Here is a 27,562-nt window from a genome sequence, read left to right as displayed (position 1 = left end):
ATGGGATCATTTTTGCACGTGCTAAGAACTGTAGCGTCGCACTTTAGTAAATCTAGCCCTTGATAGGATAAATATTGTAATTAGATGATCCAGATTTAGTAATCAGCTGATACAAAACAAAGCCTAGGTTGTGTCAGTTTCACAATGACTAAACTCAGAATTTACTCAGTCATAATAGATTTCAAAAATAAGTGGAATGATACATAACAGTACATGAATGTTCCCTTACTGCTCCTTCGGATTCCTTTTTTGTTCCATCTGAGGGGTCTGCGGAGACACAAATGCACCTATAAAACGTGAGATCTCGCTGGCAAAACTTCAAGTTTGTTTTAATGTCTTACCCACATAGAAAGGGAATGAATATATTATTAAAACAGGGCTCTTAAGAACAGGGAAATAAAAAGTGCTTCTATGCATCGACTCCAGCAGAACCAGCGCACATACACAGCTCGAACGGTGGATTTCAACTCGTGTACGACGACAGCAGTACAATGGCAGTAGCTGGAATGATCCGAGATCTAGCGCACACTGATTCATTATGGTTAGCCGACAACTTACAGGAACAGGTTGGACAAACGAACGAAGAGAAAATAACATCTAAACAACTAAACGAGTCTCAGTCTCAGACAGTCCTCGTGCCCGGTGCTGTGTGGCATCCCTGTGTGTCCCGGAGCATGCGACGCCCCAGCCGGTCCTCTAGAGGGGAGGAGGGGGTATATGTGGGCCAAGCGATCAGACGTGCAGGATCTCCATACTGTAGTCCTCTGTCTCTGTATACTGGGAAGAGTTTGTGTCCGACTGCGCCGGCCCGAGCGCCTCTTTATTCTCCAAGTTTGGCTCCAGAAGAGAGGGCTTATCAAAAACGTTCTTTTTACAGGTCTCTGGGCGGTTCTGCACATATATTACTCTGTTGTAGGCCTTGAGTCTCTTCCACAACTGGATGTAGACCTTGCATTGCACGTACATGAACACCAGTCCGCCAGTGAAGCCTATAGCCACAACCACCAGTTTGGTCCAAAAAGGCCATTCCAGTATCCCTGCATGAGAAACGAAAAGGAGAAAGTACACTGCTGTAAGTACGTCACACACATTAGAAGTGCTTATTTCACATTGTAACGCAAGCATCTGTTTACAGTCCAGGATCAAACATAGGGGTCAACGACAAACCTAATGTTCGTGGTAACAAAAAGGAAAAGTCTTTTGGTTTAAAAAAAAAAACATGTTCCAAGTTCTTACAAATGGGCTCTTTGCATGCATGCTGGTTTCATATGATTTTGAAAAACTTCATATTTTCAAGAAAGGTTTCAATTTAATGACTAAAAATGTCATGTGGTGTAACTACCAGGTAAAAACTAAAAACTGAAATTTTCCTTACAATTAATAATATAGATTTGAATAAACAAATGTAAAAATAAAATAAAAAATATAAAACAAATGAACAAAAATTATCAAATTAAAGTTACAAAAATACAAAAAAAGGAAAAATAAGAGTATATATATATATATATATATACACACACACACACACACACACACACATATTTATATATATACACACACACACACACATATATATAATATATATATATGTATATGTATATAGGATGCGATTAATCGTTTTGACAGCGCTATATATACATATGTAACTTTTTTTTTTAGTTTTTGGGGAGCCAAACCACATGATATAAAAACCTTGCTCATCATAAAAAGATTGTATAACCTGAATTTCCTTTTTTTTTCTTCTTTTTTTTCCAGCATGTTGGTTACAGCACATGTTGTGTTTGTTGGATCACATTACACAACTTTGATTTGGTAGTTCTTCAAAAAGTAATAAGCTGCAAAGTCATTTTGTTGACTCTTCCCCCCTAAGACACTACTTAAAACTACAGACAAACCACTTAAGGTTTTCTTTTCAAGACAATTGTTTTATTAAGGATTTTCCTCATTATTTTTTAGGACTGTTCCATCGTAGAAGAGGTATTATACTGTACAGGTGTTTGAATGTATGAATTGCAGTTTATTATTAAATACATGAATGGACCCGGACCAAAAGAAGAGCCTCATGTCATTGACCCATATGCAGTAATCCTAAAGCAAGACTGCAGTAATACATTGCCCTGCAGCAATATTACATAAAATCTATATGCATACGAAGTGCTTCTGGAATACAACACAAGATCTAAAATCTACATCAAGCACAACACCGGGGCAAACACAGGAGCGGGGATGCAAAGACAGGCGACAGGAGTCCTGATATCCCACCCAAGCTTCTAAAGAGCCAGCAATGGACACAGGGCTATGCTTCAGAATGCATATACAGCATTTTCACCCTTGACCATTTGACTAAAATCATTAGAAATGGCTGAGAAAGCGAGACCAGCAGCAAAGAAATTTCAGGTGTGTCTCTGTCCGTCTTTATTGGTATTAAATTCAGCCAACCTTTGAGTTGTTTACAGTTGCTTTCTTATTAGGAACAGAGCTTTCGAAATGTCAGCAAAGAATCAAGTGTGAGGGAATTGCCATGTGCTAAGTCTCTAAATGCTACGGTCTGTTCAAGCACAAAGGCTTGGACACGGAATACTGTACTGCTTTCGGAGGCTCCGTAAGTCAGGCCGGGGTGCAGCTTTAGTCCACCTGACGTCATTATCAAAGGGCAGAGAATGAGGTTAGTGCTGCACATACAGGACAGTCTTTTGCATTTTTGCAAGCCCATGTGCTTTTCTTATGATGAAAGTGGCCTTTTTAATCAATATCTTGCGTGATACAATCAACCTAATTATATACAAAGGACCGGTTTGATGGGTCCATCTCATTCATTACACTTACACATGAGCAATATCAGGAGAGCAGTTCGATACAGTTTTACGCCATTTTCGAATTCGATAAAAACACGCCACAGTACATTAAAATGCAGCGCGTGCCTCTTTGTTCCACAAATCACCTTTGCAGTCGCTTTCTCTTTAATCTTTTGTGCCTGAATATATCCAGAAAATAGATTTAAGAAAAAAAGTCAGGCTGTGATAAGTGGCCATCAAGCCTGAAATTGCCTTTGTCCGGCACATTCACAACCGACAGTATGGGGCAGCCAGGCACACTGCGTTCAGAGCGCGTTCTGGCTGTGAAGCATTATTGCCTTTATTCACGTTGCAACAGTCATGCTAGAGACGGCTGATGTAGCTGGGGGAGGAAGAGAGGGACCTTCAAAGAAATCATTACAGTTAGAGGAAAGAGTTAGGAGGAAAGAATGGTAAATGTAAAAGCGTTTACCTGGTATTCTCCCCGCTGCATGGTTAAAAAGAGTTTGTTACTATTTCACTATTGGCAAAAGATGAAGCCACTGAAAGGGATGGAGGGTCAGGGGTGCAGGTGGGTGGAAATCATATCTTAAGATAGCTGCTGGAACGATTTGGCGTGAGATGAGGAATGGACACATGGACACATTCAGGTTTGTGTACATGCACTGCGCTTGACAGGCCTCTGACTCTGCTAAAGCCTTACCATGCAAGATGAAGAAAAGTCAATGGTGTAACCATGGTAACAGTGATCAAAGATCTCCTTCAAAGCTACAGTTCTTGTACAATGAGGAGCGTGTGAATGGGCTCTTAATGTTAGGAACAAATCAGTAAAGTGCCTGCTGTCAGACGCCCATCAGCGTACAGGTCCAGGTCAGTGTTAAAAGTCATCTAGAGTGTGGTAAAAGGGATGGTGTGTTTTAGTCAAGCACACAAACACTTGCACCCCAGCTCAAATCCGTTACGGAAATAAAATCCATTGCTGTCATATTCTCCGAAACGCATCCGGTCCCTGCGCTCCACAGCTCCCTAATGGTATTGATTAGGTGGAGTTTGAGAGATGATCTGTGAGTAAATCAACTCTACCATTAGCGTACTAGTCCTGCATAGCTTAAGGCCCATTCACACCAAGGACGTTAAAGTTTTAACACTCATTTGAATTCTGTGAGAATAGGGAAATGCACATCAGGGTTGCCAGGTCTGTGAAACAAAACCAGCCGATTGCTATTCAAAACTAGCCTATTCGTGTTTTTATTTTTTTTCAGTGGTTTTTCCCTCCGTTGAGGGTCCCCTTTGTTGAAATGTTGACAACACTGGTCCACACCACCAATATAAAAATAATGACACAGAAGAACGATATCATTGGAATCCCTTTCAGAAAGTTTTTTTATCCATATTTTGAACAATAAAAACATTGACAGCCAATCAGAATCCACCAGAATTTAAAGAGCTTGAGCATTTAAAGTGGCAGATGACAAAACTGCTGCACATGCTGAACGTTATCGTCTGTTGATGTGGACAGTAATATAGTTATCATTATAATTACCATTTTTGGTGTGAAAAGCCTTTATTCCGGCCAAGAACAACTAACTTAGTATGCTGTTATATTTACCTTTGTAAAATAGCCAATTTTGTTTTGTACAGCTAAAAATAGTTGGAAGCCAATGACACCTGAAGCCAAATTCACAAATGGCAGTGCCCGCTCTTATGGGAAAAATAAGGTGGATAGAGCTGATTGGTTTGGAAGTGAGAAAGCAGTGGCTTACGCATCACTATATTATTGGCAATGGACCTTCTTTGCCTGTGAAACTTCACCAAAGTTTCACTAATGTGACCACACCTTTAGATAGGACGAGACCATCTGACTGACAGGTAAAGCGGCCAGCTGCAGTTAAGGATGCTACACAAATGTTGGGCTGTCACTGAGAGTCTGTCAGCATAGCTTCTGTGGTGTTTTCCTAGTCGGTCCCCTATTAGTGGCTTTGTTAAAAAACGGCTGCAGAGTAAGAGAGATCACTCTAATTGGCTGTTCACCTTGGCAAACCAGTGCACGAGAAGAAAAACAGTAGTGACGAAAGCAAGCAATCAATAAACTTAAAAAAGGCTTTGTTTAGGGTTTGTATAACTGCAGTCCTAGCTATTCTGGTTTCCCTTTTTAAATGCAGAACACAGACTACTGCCATCTGCTGGTATGGAGAGTTATTTCCCTTCACGCAGATGCATAATTATGTGCTAGTTGGCTTTAGTTTTTGCAATGTCCTCAAGCGCAACTTTTCTGGTTTAAAAGGCGACATGAGAAGACACCACAGTCGGGTTTCTTTGATGTCAGTTTAATGTGTCTGGGCCTTTAGGAGCTGGTTAATCTGAGACTGTATAACAACAATACACAAACACAGAACACAAAGCGAATAATACATTTTTGCTTGAAGAAATGTAGTTTACCTACTACTAAGTGCCTATTATTTAATTCTTAATTAAGGCGCTTGTTGTGTCTAAAATCCAATATATTTGTAGAGTATATAGCAAAGAAGTGTTTTTTATTATACCGATGCATAGTATAAAAATGAAACGTACTGCATCTGCCATCTCATCACTGTCCTTTGACCCATATGTTATTTAACCAATGACACTATACAAATTTTGTTAAATTTAGTAATTTAACTACAAAGAACAATTTTCTTGGGATGCATAACATTTGATAAAATCGTTAATGTGTTGCTCTTTGCATACTGTATAGTGGGGAAGTGCACATCAAAAGTTGTGTAAAGTCAGCCAATTAGATTATAGCTTTCCAGCTGTGTGTGTAATATGTATCCGTGAATGAACTGTGGTCGGTCTGAACATGTCGTCTGAGGACGGGACACTGTGCGTACCAACTCTCACATCCTTAAAATGAGACACCCATCTTAAATTACCCATATCCATATACCCATGTGGAGGCAATAAATACATCAAGATATGCATCGCTGTCAGTAGCAGGAATGTGATCGTTCCATAAGCAACAGAACAATCCAGAGGGAACGTAAGGACTGTGGGATGGTACGGAGGGGCATGGGGCTGGAGGGAAGCAGGCAGACAGAGCTGGATGAGGAAGAGGTGGAGGTAGTGCTAAACTGGCAGGGGAAGGGGAGGGCAGGGCAGGGCAGGGCAGGGCTAACCTTGTTTGATCTCCTCTGCTGTGCGGTCAATGAGGACGTAGAGCGACCAGACGACACATGTGATGGCGATGACGTGAAAAGCGACCGAGCACATGATCTTCCTCCTCTCGCTGGCGGTCATCTGAAGCTTCTCCCACTGCAGACACAGATATTACAAAGACATACAGAAATGATTCCCAAAACATTTGATCTTTAATTGTTGTTGTAAAAGAAAGACTTTGATGACTATAATCAATATAATAGTCAACATACTTCAGAGTGCAGTACAAACAAAAATCGGTGACCTGGCCTTTCTGCTTAATAAATATTTCATGCGTCTTAGTGAGAGTGATCTCTGGATCTCTTTTAGCCATTAAGTGCAGGTCTCTCTATTAAGCTATGACCCAGAATCCACATCAAACCACCCTTTTTACCATGAAAACATTATACTGACAAAGAATAATCAAAAAACCCACATCAGTCAAGCACTAATCCGAATTTCTTGTTTCCCCTTTAGTGTCTATGGGTGTCATTCAAATTTAATTTTAGATGAGATTTGATCTGCACTCTTTATTCTGGAAGGATGCTGACATTGTTATTTGTTAACACGAGTAACACCTGCCAACACAAATTCATAACCTATTCAACAGAACAATGTCTCAAATATCATTTTACAGCCAGTGATAACACACAAACTGAATGAATCCAGCCAGCAGAGTATACTGGTTATCAGTCAGTCTGTGTCACACTGACCGTTTTTGCATCTCAGTTCATCTTGCAGACACCTTGAAATCTCTCTCTCTCTCTCTCTCTCTGAGAAAGTCTGCTCAAGCACAATCTCTATGGTGACATAAAGGCTGTCCTAGATATGCCCTATTTTAAACCCCATTTGAGACACACACCATCAGAAATGTAATTAAAAGAGGAAGCAGTGAACAAAGACTAAACACTGAAGTGGCTGGACTTTCATCTTATTCACGTCACTCAAAAATAATTCATTATAACACAATTAATAATCAAAACCTCCTGCAGGCTGTATGGACTAACTTGTTTTTAATCATCTCAAAGGACAGGAAATTATTAGTGTTTTTAAAGATTAACTTTAAGATAGAGTTAGATGATGGCAAAGGTGATGTAAAAATAGGAGAAATGAGCATTCACAAATATACAAAGCTGGCTGATATGTAAAAAAAAAAATGCAAATATATATAATCATTAAACAATCTCGACCATGCTAGGTATGTCTTGAAAGTTTTATGTAAACTAAACAATTACTATATGTTCTCTGAATGTAATTCAATCCAATGTCTGTTTTATAAGGGCATGTTTTAACACTTCACAGAAGGCTTTTTATAGTGTGCTTTTTTAAAGATGTTCGGTATGAGTAGGTAAACCTCAACATTTTTCCATCTGCATGTGTATACATGTATGTAACGTTACCTTACGGAGTGGTTTGAGCTTGGTCTCCATGATGAAGTTGTACTTGCAGAGCTCGCAGCAGCGTGTGTCTGAGCTCTTGATCCACTGCTGCAGGCAGGCCTGATGGACAAACCGCAAACTCCCAGTGCAGTGACAGGGTGTTATCAGCGGACTCTCATCATCCCCCTCACAGTGACAAATCCTACAGTTTATTTACGGAGAGAGAGGGAGAAACACTCAGTCATCCTCCTAAAACCACTGCAGAGCAACATGAACCACCACACACTTATATCACTGGAATCCTATAATACTGTTCATCTCATAATGCAGCTGTAACCGCAACTGATTCTTAAAGGGGTCATATGATGCGGTTTCAAGTTTTCCTTTCTCTTTGGAGTGTTACAAGCTGATTGTGCATAGATAAGATCCCTGAAGTTGCAAAGACTAAAGTCTCAAAACCAAAGAGATATTCTTTATCAAAGTTAAGACTCTGCCACGCCCCCCTAAAACGGCTCGTTCTAACACGCCCCCACATATCTACCTCACTATGTGGAAATATTTGCATAATGCCGCCCAAATGTGCACGCAAGGAAAGAAGGCGTGGTTTCAGTAACCGCAGTTAGTGTTGAAGCAGCCATGTCAGGGAGACGCTGTGTGTTTCTAGGCGAAAGCAAAAGCACTTTATTTGGCCTTCTGGAAGTAGATGCATTTAGGAATCTTTAAGATTACTTACAACAGAACAGCAATGCATTTTATGGACGACCGTTTCGTGAACCTAGGAGAGGAGGTAGTTCTGACTTTGCTATGACAATCTGGCGCTTCTGAATCAGCTACTGTTTTGTTATTAGTTTAAGTATTTGCTATTGACTGTTCAAATGCGGAGTTTTGACCATCGTGTGTGCGTGTGTGTGTGTGTGTGTGTGCGCGAGTGTGAGAGAGAGAGAGAGAGAGAGAGAGAGAGAGAGAGAGGGTCACATCACAGAGTCAGCTGTCTTAGCCGTGGCTTGTGTACTGCAACCATACCAGCTTCATCACTGTGTCTGTCACGCGACTCTGTTCCCCTTTCGGGCTTGAACTGATGGTAAAACTAATGACATTATTTACTGTCTTTAAGGAGGGGGCTTTGTAGAAAACGAAGCGTTTGAGAGAGGCGGGGCATAGAGGACCTGCAATAATGTACAGTATTTGAAAAATAATGTGTTTTTTGAACATTAAAGCATGTCAACATATTCTGTTACACCAAATACACAAAATAATGATCTTTAAAAAAGCATCATATGACCCCTTTAATACTTGCTGTTAGGATTTTCAAATTTTGAATAAACCATAATCACCAAAAACAAAAAACAAAAAACTTTCAAAGTGATTGACTATAAAGCGGACACTATAAACAGGCTAAAACAGAAGCCAGTAGTTGGGACGGAAACACAGTTTCTGTGTTCACCATGTTCAGATCAGTGCCGCAATATACACATAAATCTAACATTTCCCTTTCCTGAAGGATTCATGGAAAGTAATTCCCTACAGAAACATCAACAGAACCTATAGAAGCATCCAACTGTTAAACTTTAAATCACACAAGCAGGGGAAAACGGAAAAGCTGTTTGTTACTGGAAGGATGGCTGGATTTGTGGAGAGTGTCCAGGGGGAGATAAGAGATAGAGATAGAGACAGAGACAGAGAGAGAGCAGGATCTAAGCTGAAAGCTCAATTTATTCTCCATGTAATCTCATTGCTAAGAGAGATAACAAATGAGATGTTATTTTTTTATTCTCTTCTCTCTCTACCACTCGTGGGCATTTATGCACATGAATTTAATTTCTGACTCAGCCAGTGTTTAATAAGCTTAGAGGTCATCTGGGAAAGCAACACGTACAAACAACTGTGTGACAAATGTCAACATTCATATTAGGAGGATGTCAGTGCCATCGTTCCGCTGAGGCAAGCGTCAGTTCAAAGTGAATCACAGATGAGTTCACATCTCACTGGTGCTCTTCAGAGAACAACACACGACTAGCAATTTGGGAGAGACATCATTTCAGAATTGAGATCAACTGACTTTTCAATGGCCAAAACCATGTATAATATAATATTTAGGAAAAAAATTATAATAAAATAAAATAACATTTGGCTTTGACATCCCTGCAACCCTACACAGGACAAAAACTACATAAAAATAAATACTATAAGGACCATTTTATCATTTTACAGCAATAAATGAGATGCAGTGAGACACAAACAAAACTGTGGAAATGAAATGAACATATTTTACAGAATATTTACTCTACACACATTTTTCCATTTTCAGAATAATTTGTGTATTATTCATTGCATGGCTGCTGGTGGATTTGAAACAAACACAATGGGGAGCTCAATTTCTATGCATGCAGATCTCAAAGTGCAATGTCATTGTCATGAGTTTGATTCCCAGGAAACATAATATGATAAAATGCACAGTTTGAAGTCGCTTTAAATAAAACCATCTGCCAAATGTGGAAAATTTAAATTCTTCAGAGACGAGAGATTTGACTGTGACTTCATTAAAGATTCCAAACATTTCAAACAGCAGTACTTGCCAGAGAAATGTTATGAGGAAAAATTGTAGTTAAACAACCATAAATTTAATCTTTGATGTATACACTTGCTGACAGAATAACAGCATACAACAAATTACATTATGGTCGCAGCACACGGTTTAGTTTTGTAATGGATGTACCAATAATATCCTTCACGATACGGGCCCTCTAAATGTTAACTAGCTGCCGGGGCACAAATGAGAGGGAAGATTGCTTCCGTGTCAGCGTCCAGAGGAGGCTTTTCAGACTGAATGACCAGGATAATGACTATTTTCAGACACGCATGATCCAGTCAAGGCTCTACAAGATTAGAGCAAGAAACAGCACAGAGAAAGAGAAAAACGAAGCCTGTCACATCTCCATCATCTTACACCCCTCTGAGCACAGTGTGTAATAACGTCCGTGAGTGCTTTATGGGACATTGCTTTAATGGACTCCTTTTGTTTATGATCACTCATATTTTTCTTGACTACAAAGGCCAGATTCGTTTCCCTCTCTCACTTCCTTTCTATTTTAATCAGAATATATTAAGACAATCACATAAAGCTAGACTAGATTACATTAAAATAGAAAGACTCAATCCAATTACCACATTTAAGACATTCTATCCGGCCTTTTCACAAGGTTTCACAATTGCTCATTGACCTGCTGTTCTGGAATAGTCAAATGATTTCATTAGACAAGCTTTATAGCACTGTATTAAAGTAAATACACTACTGTAATTCTATGATACTCAATAAATATGATTGTATTTCTTGTGACATGGCTTAAAATGTTTAAAACAAGTAAAAAAAAGTGCAAAATGTAGTTAAAAAAAAGAAACATTTCCACTCTGTTTTCACTAAATGAACATAAGGAAAAATAATATATACTTATTTTAACTTATAGGCACGAATATTTCCAATACATCTTCTATATATATTTTGACTAGCGCATTTTAATACATGAAAAATAGCACATGATGACTTCACAGAACATTTTGGGTACAAACAATGAATTTTTGAATTGACTTGAGACATTAACAAATAAAACATACCAATTAGCATATTATATTTTATGTTCCTCAGATCATTGTATTGGTTCTTTCAAGCACCTGTTCATAAATGGTTTTCTAAAGAGCTGAAGCATAAAACATTGTCACTGTCGTTTGAGAACGTTCTCTTGAAAATATAACTGCAGATGTGACTGAGCACATAATTATGAGCAGACAGAAACATATGAATAATTCCTAAATTATTCCATGAATAGATCCCTCATAAACTAAAATATTCAGATGCAGTTAAAACATTTAAATGCACCAGTACATGTGATGTTCCTCCCACATAAAAATGAATCCTTGCCATGGGTCACACCTCAAGACACCTGAGCATGCTTTGTGGCAGATCTCCAAGCCTGGGCATTTCAGCTCTGGTTTAAACCAATAAGTCTTGCTGGCTGATCTCTAAATGTCAGCTATTTTAAGAGCACATGTGTTTTCACAGCACTGCGTGAGGGTGGTAATACATGTGGGAAGACACCTCCTCTCACCCTTAAGACGTACACAATAAAAAAAAAATGAAGAAGTCTAGTGAAGCTCAGGTAAAGTGTTAAGCAATGACTTTAGCTTAGAGATAAGCAGATCTTCTCAAAAAGCTTGTTGGATGTAGCCACTTTACAAACAAACATAAGCTACATCCGAATATGAATCCCTACTATACAGCTGGCAAAAAAACTGTATGTGAAAAGAGTAGTATTCCGAATTCACAGTATTCATACTACAGTAGGCAAAAAGTACCCGGATGGATTACTACTTCCAGCTAAATTCTGAATTGTCAATCCAAAGGACACTTTATCCCCCCCTGAGGCCACAGGAGAGGATTTGTGAATGGCAGTAAAGTGACACAACTGACGCTGTTAGGTCACATGACAAAGACAAACGTAGTACGTCTGGATTACATTTATACTACACATATTCACACTAAATAGAACAATTTTGTAGCGGTCACAAAATTTGTTCCTCATCCAGTGTAGTACCTAGTCATGGCATGCGATTTTGGATGCAGCCATACTCTTTTTCTATATAAGCCAGAGGGGAGTTCACCTGAAAGCTACTACCCTAAATCTGAGATGCTGGAAAGAATTTGTAACAACCAAATAGTACTTGGAGCTGAAAAGCAGTTTTTCTTCCAGAGTTATTTAGTTTGATGCCGGCAGGCCGCAGCTCTAAGTCAATTACATACCTCATAAGTTACGCTAATTGTTTCCTGAGGCATCCATGTGGCCCTGTAGATGAATATCGATACAGCGGTTATTTCGCCTGGTCTCAAATCGCAAAGCCAGAGAGCCACAACCAAAACTGTAATCAGATCTCAATCTTCATTCTACCTCATTCAATATGGCTAAACTACATCAATCAAGAAGCTACCATAAACATCGACTGGATCTCTCCAAGTAAATCTGCTTGGACTGTCCATGACAGCATTGCGATGCAATATGCATCACATCCCACACAGAAGGTCAGACACTTCCTCTTCCACACGGTGGATCTTTAACACTCATAAACGCCAAGTTCTGTCATTAAACTCTAGATGGCGCAGGCTGATGGGTTGTTAATGCAAACTGATGATATTCACAGTGTTAAACTACATGGCACAAGCTGACTGGTTCATGTTGCATACGCAGCCAATAAGCATGCTGCTTTACATTTACATGGCTGGTTAGCATCCACTAGTTACTCTGAAACCCTCCATCTTCCCCAGCTCCACCTGTATAGATCTGCTACGGGTTATTATATATGCTACATGTGCAGCAGCAGTATGTCCCTTAAATACTCACAGCACAGTATCTGTATATGTATTGGAAGTAGCAAGTTCCTGTACTTGCTTTGCAGCAGCAGCAATAATCTACAACAGCAATAACCAACAGCAGCGTAGCAGATCTATTCCACCAATACCAAATACATTAACATTTTCATTGCCCACCATTACAAGAGGACAAGAAACTATCGCAGCACTAGCAGACCTCTATCAGGAAGGACAAACAGGGACTTGTAGGAAATGAACATCCAGGTGAGGGCTATGGTGGGACAATGAGGATGAATCACTCTAGAGGTGGAGCCCATAGGTAAGAGGAGCTGGGCAGGAGTGAGTAAGTCCCACCAACCTGCAGCAGTCCCCCGAGAGGGAGTAGGGCGACAGCGGCCCATTTTTCTCAGACAGCGGAGAGCAGCATTGATCCAGGTCGCGGTCCTCCTCAAGGGAGCAAAGAGGAGCCCGCAAGCCCTCAATCTTCAGCTTCCAGCGGGACGAGTCCTCCTCGAACACCTCGTCGTCTCCCATCTCTTCCATACAGCAGGACTCGCTGACGTCCAGCATGGCGCTGGATGACTTGCCGATGTGCAGCCTTGAAGCGTAGCTTCCCATCTCTGATGCCTGCAGGCTTCCTGCGGTGGACGAGCGGGTGAACGGGAAGATGAGCCGCAGGAAGTTGGAGCTTCTTTGAAGGTCTGAATGGGGAGGAGCAGGGGGAGCCAGGCAGTGCTTAGGCCCTGGGTTGGAGATGTATTTATAGTTGTTGAGGAAGGATGGAGGCTGAGAAGCAAACGGAGGAGGAGAGTTGGCTTGACCATTGAGGGCTTTGATGTTGCCGTCTTGCATGAGTTGTTCCTTCTCCGCTCCCAGCTCCCCATCCGAACACGTGCGGTCTATAAAATGAAGACCGCTGCATAGGCATTTTGTCCCATGTCATTCAGAGACTTTGAGAACTTGAGACTGCCTCCTTCTGGTTTCAAGTTGACTGATGGTTTGAGTAGGGAGAGCCATTCTGTGCCAAACAAGGTCCTATTTTTGGGTTTGTTGGGGGAGTCCAGGCAGAGCGTGGTCATGGTGACACCCTGAGATGCTGAGCTTTTACCATTAGAGTTCAACAGCACTACAGTGGCCTGTAAAGGCTTCTGGTCCTGAGCGAGGTCATTAGAACTGCATACGAGAGGAGAGGGATGGGACAGAAAGAGAGGTACAGAAACAGAGATGGGAAGAGAGAAAATGGACATAAAGAGACATGCAACATGCATTAGAGAACAAATGGAGACAGGTGGGAAGAACCAAGAGGAAGGTTTAGAAAATAAAATGCCAGCACCAAGATGGACGGCAGTGTTGGCCCATTGATATTTTGACAGTTCTGCCTCTTTCTGGATCTTTTACTCTCTTTCAGGACACGACCATAATGCAGGAGCACACTGAGGCTTCAGGCCTGATGGAGGGCAAACCTACCTGCATATATCCTGGTTCGAGGGTGTCACTGAAGTCCTGGGAAAGCTGCAGGGTGCGTTCACAGAGGTCGGACTTCCAGCCTGTATGCAAAACAGAGACCAAAGCAGCAAATTAGAAATTTTAAGTAAAGAAGCATGTCCTGATGGAAATTCCAGTCCTTGCAAGGCATCTAAATATTTTACGTAAATGTAGCTTTTTGATTTATGGTTCTGCATAAATGAAATGCATCACAGCCACTTTGCCTTTGTCATGACACTCGGCACATATACACTACTGTTCAAAAGTTTTGAGTCAGTAAGACTCAAAGTAAGAGTTTGAGTTGGTGGGACTTTTTTTTTTTTTTAAAGGAATTAATACTTTTATTTAGCAAAGACACATTTAGTTGATCAAAGGTGACAGTTAAGGCATTTATAATGTTACAAAGATTTCTATTTCAAATATATGCTGTATAATGATCAAAGAATCCTAAAAAATGTATCATGGTTTCTACAAAAAATAAATGAAGGATCATGTGACAATTAAGACTGGAATAATGATGCTGAAAATTCAGCTTTGCATCACAGGAATAAATGACAAATTAAAATACATTTAAAAAATAAAAGTCATTTAAAATTTTTATTATTTTTCACATTATTTCTGTTTTTGCTCTTTTTTTTTCAAATAAATGCAGTCTTGTTAAGCATGAGAGACTTTAAAAACATTTTTTTTTAAATCTTACGGACCACAAATGTTTGAATGGTATATATGGTGTATGGTTAAATGTATTGTATGCAAGACCAATTATGAAAACAGATGTCCGAAAGAAGACACATCATTGCAATGGAATATTTTAAAACTTTAATCTTAAATTTCTTGAAAAGAAAGTGGGGGGGGTTACATTCAAGACAAATAAAAACTTTCGACAAAAGGAATATCCTTGCCTAAAACCTATTTCTCTCTCTCTCTTACACACACATACTAATATTACCTGGGTATTTGGATCAAAGCAGCATGGATCACATGCGCAATGTTTGATTCCATCATTTATGTCCCAGACTAATTACCTATCGATTCTATCTGTAACAAACAAAGAATTTATAGCCCAGGGCCTGACAGGGATCAATACAGGATAGAGTGTCCGGAACTGCCCTTTACAAAAATACACACACTAACACACAAGCTGACACGCACAGTCACACAAATTTACATCTTTGATGAATAATGTTCCACGAAACTATTAGGAAATAATAGTGTTTTCAGGCGTTAGAAATGTGGAAGTAATATGTCTGAGTGAACGCCTTACATTAGCATCTCAATTCAGACTCAACCAAAATTTCATATGATTCACACTCATTTATACAGAAACTTTTCTGTTTATGTTACTTGGGAATTGAAGATGTGAACATTTTCAAACATTTAATGGCACTTTCCACAAATGGGGTACAGATAGGGCCTGGGAAATTCAGAAAATGTTGACTGTCTATCTCAGGAGATCAAAATAAATATTATTTGAGCATTTTTATTTTGAGTTCATTATTTACACATTTCTTGCAACCCCATTACCAAATGATGTTACTTCTTAGGTGTTACTTCATAAAAAAATTTTAATACATACTATAAACATTTACCTAGTACTTACATCTTATAGAAATTAAAAACAGTACTAGTAAAATAGTATATAGTAAATAAATGGTAAAAAAAAAAAACAGTAAAAAAAATAGTGTAAAGTGGCAAATGTGTGTATGTCTGTGTTGCTTAGTCGAGTTGTGACGACAGTGCAAACGTGATTAACTGTGAGTCACTCCGGCTCCTTGCAGACCCAGTCAGCAAGATAAGGTGTATTTTCAAGCCTGACAGAGTGCATGTTTGTGAAGACTCCCTTCTGAGATGTGATATACACACACAGCCATGTGTGAATCAACAAAAACAACACAAACCCTTGACAAAACAGCATACTGACTACTGAAAATTGGACAGAGATGAGGCACAGACTTGCGCGTGTCGACACATGAGCAACAACGCTAGTAATGGGTTATGCAAATTCCAGTGCTCTGGTTATGGAATTTGCCTCTAATACATGTGGTTTTAGTGAAGATGTTGACAGCATGTTTTAATGCCTAGTTTCACACTGACAGCAATTCTGTCCTTCGAGGTTGCCAGGTCACTAACAGGCATTCCTGCTGCTGGATGCCCTAACATTTAACCCTTTTATATTAGATGTTTTGCTAGTATAAACAAGATGACAAGGTCTCTATTTTCTTGCTGCTAAAAAAAATGTTTGGATATGTTTTGTTTGTATATAAACTGCAGCAATGCAAAATGCATCATATAATGAACAAGATCAATGCATGAATCGCCAAATTCTGATATGGTTTTCCTGCATCATTTTTGTGGTATCACATAATCTCCACTGACTTCACTCCATTTGTTAATTGCCCCATCTAGTTGTTGCTGATTTGCATAAAGTTGGACTCAACTTTGAGTTTCTAGACATGCCCACACATCGTCGCCAACTGTTGCTGTCACTCATGTCAACGGACGTGCAGAGTTGAATCAGAGCTAAATTGAATGGGCAGCAATTCAAGAAATCTCTAGCTTCTTTCCCACATAATTTTGAGATTTCAAACGTTTTTCAGTACAGGAGAAACATCAGAAGTGCATGCATGCAGTTTAGAGGGAACATTATTGGTTAACATGTGGTGCTAACTACACTAGACCCAAATTAAGCTGATAGTCCCAACCTAAACTCACACCATAGCTTGAGCCACTGTTAGTGTGATGGACTGGTTGGGATGCACAAACAGAGCAATGTTTTTATAGCACTAGCCATGCACAATATTTATACTTTTCAGAGGATTCAACCTACAAATCGCTTACTATGAATTTGTAAAACTCACCGCACATTAAGCAGAGATAGGAGAAAATAAAGTACCGTTCAGAAGTGTGTGTGTGTGTTTTAAAGACATTAATACTTTTATTCAGGAAAGACGCATTATAATGATCCAAAGTGACAGTGAAGACATTTACAATGTTACAAAGATTTCTATTTCAAATACTATAAATGCTGTTCTTTTGAACTTCTATTCATCAAAGAAAACATTTTCACAAAATATTAAGCAGCACAACCATTTGAAACATTGATAATAATGAAGAAATGTTTCTTCAACAGCAAATCAGCATATTAGAATGATTTCTGAAGGATCGCGTGCCACTGAAGACTGGAGTAATGATGCTGAAAATTCAGCTTTGACATAACAGGAATAAATTACATTTTAAAATACATTAATAAATTGATTAGTTTAAATGGTAATAATATTTATAATGCATAAAAATAGCACTATAATGCTATTTTTACTCTATTTTTGATCAAATTAATGCAGCCTTGCATGGTGAGGATAAGAGAAATGTACAGTATGTGGAAAATAATGTGTTTTTTTAACCTTAAACCGCATAAACACATTTCATTACACCAAATACACAAAATAATGTTCTTTTTAGCAGCATCATATGACCCCTTTAAAAAACCATAACAATCCCAAACTTTTGAACAGTGGTGTATTTCCGAAAAAAGAAAAATGAATCACCCTTAAGTTTTTTCTGAAAGAACCATCACCTGAGACTCCCAAACCTCAAAGTAAATGTTTGTGACTTCAGTTCTGTTTTCAGAGAACAGACAGGAGAAAGAATGAACATGTGGCATAAACAACAAGAGAGGAAGAGTAGGCCCTTGCCTCCAAATCTACTCAGCAAGCCTTCATAAGCCCTTCCTGTCTTTTTCATTCTCTACAAAGCAACTGTAAAGTCTGTATGTGTGCCGTCCACCTCCAGAGGGCTAAATTGCTCCCAATGACGGGTGTTATTCTGGGAGGCCGTCCTCTCTCCATGGCTCCATTCATCACACACACAGAGTACAGTGACCTAGCATCTTGGGCCAAGATTACACGCTCTAAAACCTTCCCTCAGCCCCGACACAAGCACAAGTGTGCAAAAGGCCAGAAAACTGTGGTTAATATACAAACTAAATGTACATAGTGATGAAACCCATACCTTGAATGCACAAAATATGATTTTTGTGATATTTTTGATATTTTATGACTTATCTAGGTCTTATCTAGGTCTAGAAGTCACACTTCTAAATTAGGAAACCTCACGTATATTCAGGTTTTTCTAGACAGTGAGGACAATGGTTCTTCAATGAAGAAAAAAAGTTAATGAGGGGTGAATTAAAATAAGACAAATAAAAACGTTTTGCTTTTTAGTTTATTTTATTGTTCCCTTTTGTTTTATTTTAAGTCATCACCCAAGGACCCTGGTTGAGAACCACTAGTGTAAAATGTAGTGAATTAACTTGAAGTCATTTTTAAAACATGGTACTACTGAGCTCATTGTGAATTAGCAACTTGCTAACATATTATGGAAACTCTGGCAATAAAGGTCCATTCAGGGTCTGTTAATGTGTTTGAGGAAATAAATGACTACACATTGTAGGTTTTTCTTTAATAGCATTATTGCATATGCGATAAAACCCCAGTATGACGCAGTCAGTAAGAATGTTTGTTTCATAATGAGGTGGATTTGAGTGGCGTGTGATCTTTTGGATTGAGTCTAAAAAGCATTCAAAAGGAAATTAGGAAGAAGTTGGGTACAGAAACAGAATAATAAGCAGCACTAAATTCAAAAGCATTTAAACAAGCAAGGTTTTGTTTCCAGACTGATCAACCTGAACCAATTTTCTGGAAGCATATTAACTCTGCAGCTAATTGTTTGTACATTATCATCTGCACAATTTGAGGCGTATGTCTACAGAATGATTATGGAAATGAATGCAGATGCTGCCATATGAAAGGTCTGTCAATCAAACGTGACATTTGATGTGATGAGGCAGAGGGGTTCAAAACAGATGTTCTCTAATGAACCAAAGACAGTCTACCCTCTTCAAGACCATACTTAAACTGAGTACACTTGATCTGCAAGCCACACAGCCCCATGTCTGCTACTGATCAGGCAAACAGAGAGTCCCGCTCAATGTTATGTAACTGGACATGGACATAGCTTTTCATTATATGGACAAAAAAATGGAAATATTTTCATACATATATATATACATTTTTTTTTTTTTTTTGAGTGAACTATTCCTTTAAGGCTGCAGATATGAGCCCAACCAAGAGGATTCTGGGTAATAACAACACTGACATGGATCAGTTGAGTGTGTCGTTTTGTTTGATTGCTTAATGTAAGGCTGAAATGACAGAGCTGACAGGAACACCCCATGGACCTCTATTAGGACCCTTCGGGTTTCTCAGCAGTCAAAACCTCGTCATGCAGCATGAGTGCGTGTCGGACACTGAACTGATAACAACTGTAATGGGACCTCTCATGTTATTTATCCTGTCGTAGACAAATGAGCTCTGGAATGATGAGACATTTCTTTCCGCTGGGGGTGAACACCGATCATGCTCTCTGGTGCATGTAAGCAGTCAATTGAACATGCTACAATACATGAGGCTCTAAAAGTAAATGAATACAAACTGTTGACTCCTAAAAGCACAGAAACACTAAATTATGAGAACAAAAGTTAAATTATTTTTAAATTCTAAAACTTTTAAATTATAAAAATTATGTCCAAAGTCCATCTAACCTCGTGTACACTTTAAAAGGTGGTCTAAGATAAGCTTTGTTTGAACTCTGCCACTGTTTGCAGATGGTATTATGGTATCTACCATATTTACAATGTACAAAATAAGGACTCAAACTAGACCATGCATTCAAACCAAATGTGAAAACAGCCTTAAAGTGCTCAAGGCTTGAACGTGAACCCAAAGTCCACAGTAGCTGAATGTCTTGAGCTAAACCAGTGGAGTGCTTCACAGAGCAGGTGACCCTGGCATCTATTAGTTCATGTAAAGAGTTTATCTGTTAAGAGGCTCAATGTTACGCAGAAGTGCAGCAAATCTCCACTAAGAGGAAGAGATCCATGTTAAAGTGAAAGTGCCTGACAGACCTGATCCCAACATGAACTCACTAACATAGTGCTACGTGTCTTTAAATAGTCAAATCAATATGAATGTTGGGTAGGAGTTATTTGAATAGGGTGAGAACAAATCTTCTTGCTTGGAATAGTCCAATAGTTAGTTGGAATCCAAGTCCAAAGTGGGTTTTATTTTATATCAAAAGAAATGGAACAACAAAAAGGAACACCATTTCATTAAGGCCAAAACATTAACAAATACAGTAGCTAATGAAGCTTGATTACATTCATCAATGCATTTAAAATGTGTCTAAATGCAGTTCATTATGCAATGCAAGTCACATTCATTTATATAGTGCATTATACAATACAGATTGTTTTAAAGCAACCTCACGGTAATAAACAAGGAAATAAAAGTATTAATGTTGCAAGTTCTTCGATTATGAAACAAATACAATTACAGCTGTAAAGCAGCTCTAAATAGACAACTGTTCATTATTCAGCTCGATTTAGTTCAATGTTGATTAAATTTAGCAAAGTTCATTAGTTATAAAACAAACTCAGTTTAATTATAAAGAAGATGCCATTATTCATCTCAGTTTAGTTTAATGTTAATTCAGTTTAGCAAAGATTTATAGAGAAGATTTAAAGACAAGTTATAAAGTGAACTCAATTCAACTACACAGAGGCTCTACAGAAAATGTCATTATTCAGCACAAAAGAGTTCAATGTTGATTCAGTTTAGTTCAATAATAGTGTAAAGTTCATGAAAAAAAAAGCTTAATTCAGCTATAAGGAGCTTTACAGAAGACAACAGTCCTTATTCAGCTCAAGTCAGTTCGGTTTCAGTTCAGATCAATCCAGTTCAATAATGAAGCTGATGCTTCAGAGATTCACCTCTAAAGCAGCTCTACAGAAGACAATTGTGATTATCCAGCTCAATTTAGTTTAAGATTCAGTGCAGTCAAACTGATAATATTACTGAATTTAAACCTCAACTGTGCATGCCAAGAATGCAACAATGTTAAACACATTTTGAGGTGATGATATAATCAAAGAAATAAGACCAAAAGGTGTACTGTGGAAACATACTCTACACAAGAATATAAGCGCAGACGCTTCTAGCTACCTAATGGTGCTTTCTGAAATTGACAAACCAAGTACACACTATATTCTTAACACTGCTGCGAGGGCTGCTTTAGTGCATTAACATAGTCTTCTATTTCAGACTAACTATGATCAAAAGGCAAAAAATTTGAGGAGAATCTTGTTGAGCGAGTTGGAGTTGGTTAAACTGTCAACATGTTTATACTTGGCTATCTGAATAATAACACATCCAGTTTAGTGGCATAGGCATTTAAGGGTAACTACCGGCCCATTTACTACAGAGGTTTGTTACGGCAACAGAACTCATATTAAGTATATACAGTGGATAAGCACTTGTGAGCATTCATGTCTCATTTGCATAATTGCATAGAATATGTTTCAAGCCCATGGCACATGGTGTTCATTAAATATCAGACAGATAAACAGGTGTCCTTTAAATATGGAAAGGGGACTTCAAGATTGGATAATAAAGTACAAAGCTTCCTTGACCTGAAAAATAAATAACTAGAGTGAAAGTCTACATACTGTAAGCACAAAATGTCCTTCCGATCTCCTTTGCATCAGGCCAATAAATATATTTCAGTCTGAAAAGTCTTGCTTAGAAATCCTGACGGAATAAAGAGAATGAAAGTATTTGCAGACAGCAGGTGCAGACCCCCTAGAAAGCTAAGCCACTCACTCGCTCTCAGTAGAAGAGAAAAAGGAAATGGATTTTCATACCTTTGAAATGTTGCTGGACCTGCTTGCAGAATGACCAAGCGGTTTCTCATTCTGTGGAAGAGAGAAAAGGGGAGAAAAAGTTTGAGAACAGTGCTTATCACTCAGTTCAACAGAAACTAAAAGAACAGGTACAAAGTCTCACGGAACTGACTGCTAAAAGTGTTTTAATAACACCGCAAACATCAGAAACCTCTCAAAAGATGAAGCACAGCTACATGGAAAGGAAATTAGACATTTTTTGTGATTTAACTACATGACTGCGTTAATTAATAGCTTTTATGCTCAATATTTCTCAGCTGGGTAATTCCACCCTTAAGCATTGAGAAGGGATGTCTTTTTCCTGCTGTGATATTATTTATAGGTCAGTTATGATTGTAATGTAAGAGGGTTGCTATATTACCAGCTGGTTCTGAGACACTGAAGAAAGGCAGAGAAAGGCTTCTAATAGTAATAAGCTGATTAAATTGATAATATTTCACCATTTTGGGATGCTTGTTCATTTAACAGAAGAAGGCCTAGTTTTTCTACAACTTCTTCAGGTGGCTAAATTTTGGTTACTCTTTACCTGGTTGAAAAAGTCAGTTAAAAATAGACTGAAAGATCTAGATTGTAAGACTATCTAGAAAAAGGGGCTCATTGAAAAAGACTGGCTGACTGAATGCCTACACAATTTCATTTACGAGATCCTGATGCATACATACACATCTATTTTAGCCCATTATTTTAATTACAAATATCTGTCTATATCTTTAACAACCTCCCTCTCTCTATCCATATATAATTTTATATTTTGAATAAACAGTTAAAAGAACATTTATTTGAAATGAAAAAAATTTGTAACATTATAAAATGTCTTTACTATTACTTTTTATCCAATTAATGGATCCTTGCTTAATAAAAGTTTCAATGTATAAATAAACAAATAAATAAATACAAATGTTTGAATGGAATACATTTTTTCTATATGCAGTCATGATCATTTTGAGAAAAATGTGGTTAATTCTTTTGAAAAGCAAGTCAAAGTAAAAAAACAGTCATTATTTTCGGTCACTTTATTTTAAGGTCCAATTCTCGCCATTAACAAACCATTAACTGACTTTTCCTCAATAAATTGCTAATTTGATGCTTATTAATATTAGCAAGGAAGTTGTTAAATTTAGGTATTGGGTAGGATTAGGAATGTAGAATATGGTCATGCAGAATAAGTGCTTTATAAGTACTAAAAAACTGCCAATATGTTATTAATAGGCATGCTAATAATTAACTTATTAATACTGAGAATTAGTCCCTATACTAAAGTGTTACCTTATGTTTTTCATGTAAAGTATCATATCTTATTTTTCCTTTTCCTGTTTCATTTTTTGTGTCCAAATATGATTCAGTTGTGTTCTTTCTTGATAGGCTTCATGAGAGTCACCCAAACAAAGTCTGCTTACAACCTTTCATCATTTATAATGCTAAAAAAAAACACTTCAAAACCTCAAAACAACCAGCAACATTACATTTGGAACAAAAGACAACTAGCGCAAGCTCGTTTAGCATTTCCAGTCCTGTGTGAATTATGAGGCAGAAATGGTACTAATATCAGTGCTTGGCAGAGAAAAGCTCTGCAACAAAAAGCCCTTTGGCACGATGTGCCATGATTAGCGAGTGGGTGAGTGTGTGAAAGCTCATTGTTTTTCCTCTGAACTGAACTGTAATGGTGAGGACCCAATAAGTGTGAGAGCATGTGCAGCAACAGAAGGACATACTCTTTATCTTTAATCATTCCTGTGCTTTTTACTCATGTCTCCAGCCCTGTGCTGTTACCATGGAGATGGCAACGGAGGGGACCGAGTGCTAAATCCCTGCTGGTTACTGTCTTTCTGTTATTAAGGGGAATTTCAGCCATGCTACACATTAAAACAGTTCATCCAGTCACTTTCTATACTGCACACACTCGAGGTGATGGCCAGTTTCAGTTGAATAAAAGGTCAAAACGAGTCACTCGGTAGAGCACACATGATTAGCTGGTCATATAAAATTAAGCAACATCATAAATGTCTAAAGATTTTAATGCAATTTTTATTGGGCAATTATATTTTCTAAAGTCTCATGAAATTAGTTTCATGATCCTTCCTTGTCTCATGAATACAAAAATTCAATTGCGAAAACAGCAGGTCTGACAAGTTTCATTTTTTCCATGAATCTGTATGAAATAATGGCTGTTTAAGCGAATCTATTCAAAGTTCTGATCAAAATATGTTCAGGACATTTTTCATATAATAAAATGCTTTAGTAAAAATACATCAGGGTCCAAAAGACCACACAGAAATCTGGATATCATCACAAATGAAGGATATCATTTCGGTAAACCTGGAAATAAATTTTTTGGATTTTAACATTAAACACGCCTTATTTAATATTATTTATTTTTTTGCACTACACAATTTTAGTGTACCTGTATATGTGTGCGTGTGTGTTGTTATGTATGTATGTATGTATATATATGTATATATATATATATGTGTGTGTATACACATACAGTATATATATGTGTGTATGTATGTATAAATATATATATATATATATATACACACAGTATATACACATACAGTATATGTATATATATATATGTGCATGTGTATATGTATATATGTGTATATGTATATATGTGTTTGTATATATATATACACACACAGCTGTTCAAAGTTTGGGATCAGCATTTTTTTTTTTAAGAATTTAATGAAATTAATACTTTTATTGAGCAAGGATGTGTTAAATTGACAGAAGTGATAGTAAAGACATATTGTTAGAAAAGATTAATGGTGTCAATGACTACATTCATTGCAAACTCAAAAATTATAAGATTTAAAATAGTCTTAATAACAATACTTTGATAAATTGCACACAATAATTTTACAAACAAAAACAAAAACAACATTTATATAAAATCTTTCAAACTCATATTTTTGGCCAAAAAATTTTTTTAAGTCAATTTCTGTACTTTGAGTAAACTGTTTTTTTTTTTTTTTTACATTCAAGAAATACATACGTAAGTGTTACAAGTCAGGTCAAAGTTCATCATGGAGACATCATCTTATCGCTCTTACAGCAGGCCTCATGTGTTTGTCTCTTATCGCTCACTGTGACACATCACGCTGTCAAACCTCACACTAGGTGACCTGGTTACATACCAGGCATTTTAAAATTAAGATGGTTTAAAGGAAAAAGCCATTTCAAAATGTCCATCAGAAATTATTACACTTAAAGGGTACAGGTTTTCATGTGTCATACACAAGAAAAACATCTGAAGAACACAATCTCACTCTACAGATATAGCTGCTGAGAAATGACTCAATGTGAAGGTAATTTTAAAGGAATAGTTTGACGTCAGTGATGATTGATCATTTGAGAACTAATGATGCTTTATGTCACTGACGTCAAACCTGATGAGGTGCATCTAACAACACCACATTTGATTTGAGATCCTTCAGAAATTCACCTTGTGTGCTCTACTGGAAAAACAAAGTTATATGGGTTTGTAATGACATGAGGGGCAGTAAATTACACAATTTTATAAATGTTTGGGTGAACAATTGATCGATTGTTTTTATTGCAGTGACAAGACAATTTGCCTTGCATGGATGATTTGTAGCGTTGGGAAGGGTGGAAATAAGAAATGTTGAGATAAAGTCAGTATTAGTTGTTCAGACAGAACACAGGCTGTTTTCCGGCCCCACTGGAGACAGACACGAGTCCTACAATTACACACTAGAGGAAGCGTCTTTTGCAGCAGCTCCGAACACTTTGACTACCAGACACAAGTTGTCTTCTGTACATGTAGTAATATTTTGATGACAAATCATGTTAACAGGATACATTGTTTTTCTAAATAACAAAACATTGAAGGGCAGAATCCTATAAAAATGATAAAAATGATGGTCAACATCATGCTTGGCACCGTCTGTTCCTTATTATTCAACCAATTAGTACTGCTTCGTTCTGCTTTTGTTGTTTCACTGTACACAACATAACATGGCAGCACATGATTAAAAAAACAAAAAACTTTTTTTTGTTGAACTGGCAAAAGGTCACCAAATGCAGTCTGAAATCCAGCCCATAGTGATTGTGGCTGAATATTTACAAGTACTTCAGGTGTGCGGCTGTGTAAACAGCAACAGCAGAAATTAAGTGCTAATATATTGTTGTTATGGATCTGCAGGCTTTATCAAGTGTGTGGGCAGATCCAGAATAATGAGCCAGACTCCAAGGCTGCCATGAGTGCATGGATAATATAATGAGATGACAAATGCATGCCTGGTGCTTGAATGTAATCTGACAGGTACGATTAGAGGAGAAAACAGCACAGTGAAGTTTGAGGTATATACAAATCACTCAGTGTGCTCAATGAGCGCATGTTAACATAAACCTCTGATAACACCGTCAAGCTTTTAAAAAAAAGAGTGCAGGCACAGAGAACATGGCATCTGTCTTTGTGGCTTCTGTCTGCTCCGATCACGCTGTGAGCTTCCTGAATAAACGATTCCTCTTTCTGCTCTCAGACTACACTGATTCAGGTTTAGTTTGGAATCTTCCTGTTCCATTTAGTCTCACGGTTGTATCACGTGAGCTATAGACACCTGCCATTCACTGTCTCTTCCCCTCGCCAAAGATTTTTAGTTTTTTACCTGGGAATGCAGGATGTTTCTGCCTCTGTTGATACTTAGTACTCTCTCTGCTATATTTGACACTTCTCATATTCTTGTTTAGCAAGACTTTTGACAAAGTCTGGTCCACTTTGCAGTTTAATCTTGCCATGAACTGTCCAAGAGACAGACTCGATTGGCCTACATGTAAAGCAATAAACCACAATTACTTGAGAATAGGGCAGGAGAAACTGAAACTGGACAGAACAATGCAGAATATATAGGTGTGATCAATGATTTATTTATTTTCTGCTAATAAATGTCTCAAACTAAAAATTCTTGAAAGCTCGAAAGGAAATTTTGACATATCTAGAGAATAGTTCAGCTCGGTTCATTGTACATGTACACAAAAAAAGTGTAAAACATTTTTTTAACAGTTTTCTTAAGACTGGTTAGAAATCACAATATTAATAGCAAATCTTTTATTTTATTCACTATTTTATTTTGGTTTTAGTACAACTTCAGAACCATTTCTCGGGTTAACAATGACAAAAAAATAAATAAATAAAAAATCCCCCCTCACATTATATGCTTTTTGTTTGTTTGTTTTGATGAAAATGCATCACTTCTGGGGCATCAGGGTTATTATTGTTAACTAAATCTAAAACCATAAAAAAATTAAAACAACTTTTAAAACAAAAAACTTTCAATCTGCCAAGGCAGTACTTCTCATTTTCTTTTATTTTAATTTGATGCACTAAAATAGTTTAGAATTGTTACAAAAAATTTTTTAAATAAAAACTCAAACTCACAAACTAATAAAAATGACAAAAAAAAGAAATTTTTTAAACTTAAATGAAACTGTTTTTAAAAACAAAATTCAAACTTAAACTAAAATTAAAATAAAAACAGGCAATACAAAATAAAAAGTAATTCAAATTATTAATAAAAACTAGACTGCATCTCAATGATACTAAAATAACATT

General features: G+C 37.6%; 1 pseudogene; it reads right to left on the bottom strand.

The window, feature by feature from the left end:
- Nucleotides 1–217: 217 nt before the first annotated feature.
- The window catches only part of LOC107747459 (uncharacterized), a 106,057-nt pseudogene continuing 78,712 nt past the window's right edge, over nucleotides 218–27,562 (bottom strand).

Source organism: Sinocyclocheilus rhinocerous, unplaced genomic scaffold, assembly GCF_001515625.1.
Source record: "Sinocyclocheilus rhinocerous isolate Xijiao unplaced genomic scaffold, SAMN03320098_v1.1 scaffold2664, whole genome shotgun sequence".
NCBI lineage: Eukaryota > Metazoa > Chordata > Actinopteri > Cypriniformes > Cyprinidae > Sinocyclocheilus > Sinocyclocheilus rhinocerous.
This window is presented reverse-complemented; position numbering and strand designations above follow the sequence as displayed.